Raw genomic sequence first — 294 nt, forward strand, 5'->3', positions numbered from 1 at the left:
AAAGCAGCACATAGTTTGGCAGAAATGCAGACATGAATGAATGTGTTTGCATACAAACTCAAATACTGAAGCACTTTGAAAGGTTCGTGATGTGATTTTTGGGAGAAATCCAGATTATGTTCCGCCTCAGATGGCGTCAACTCCTCTCGTGCCACGTTTTTTTTGTTTAACTATCCAAACAGTGGGAAGTTATCCACGATCATGATTGGCTCAAATCTTTTCGAGCACGCCCTTACTTTCGCCCGTTAGGCTACTCCGTGTCACCGATTGGTTGAGCGCGTGGCCAATCAGAGT

Source organism: Phyllopteryx taeniolatus, chromosome 20 (assembly GCF_024500385.1).
Source record: "Phyllopteryx taeniolatus isolate TA_2022b chromosome 20, UOR_Ptae_1.2, whole genome shotgun sequence".
Lineage (NCBI taxonomy): Eukaryota > Metazoa > Chordata > Actinopteri > Syngnathiformes > Syngnathidae > Phyllopteryx > Phyllopteryx taeniolatus.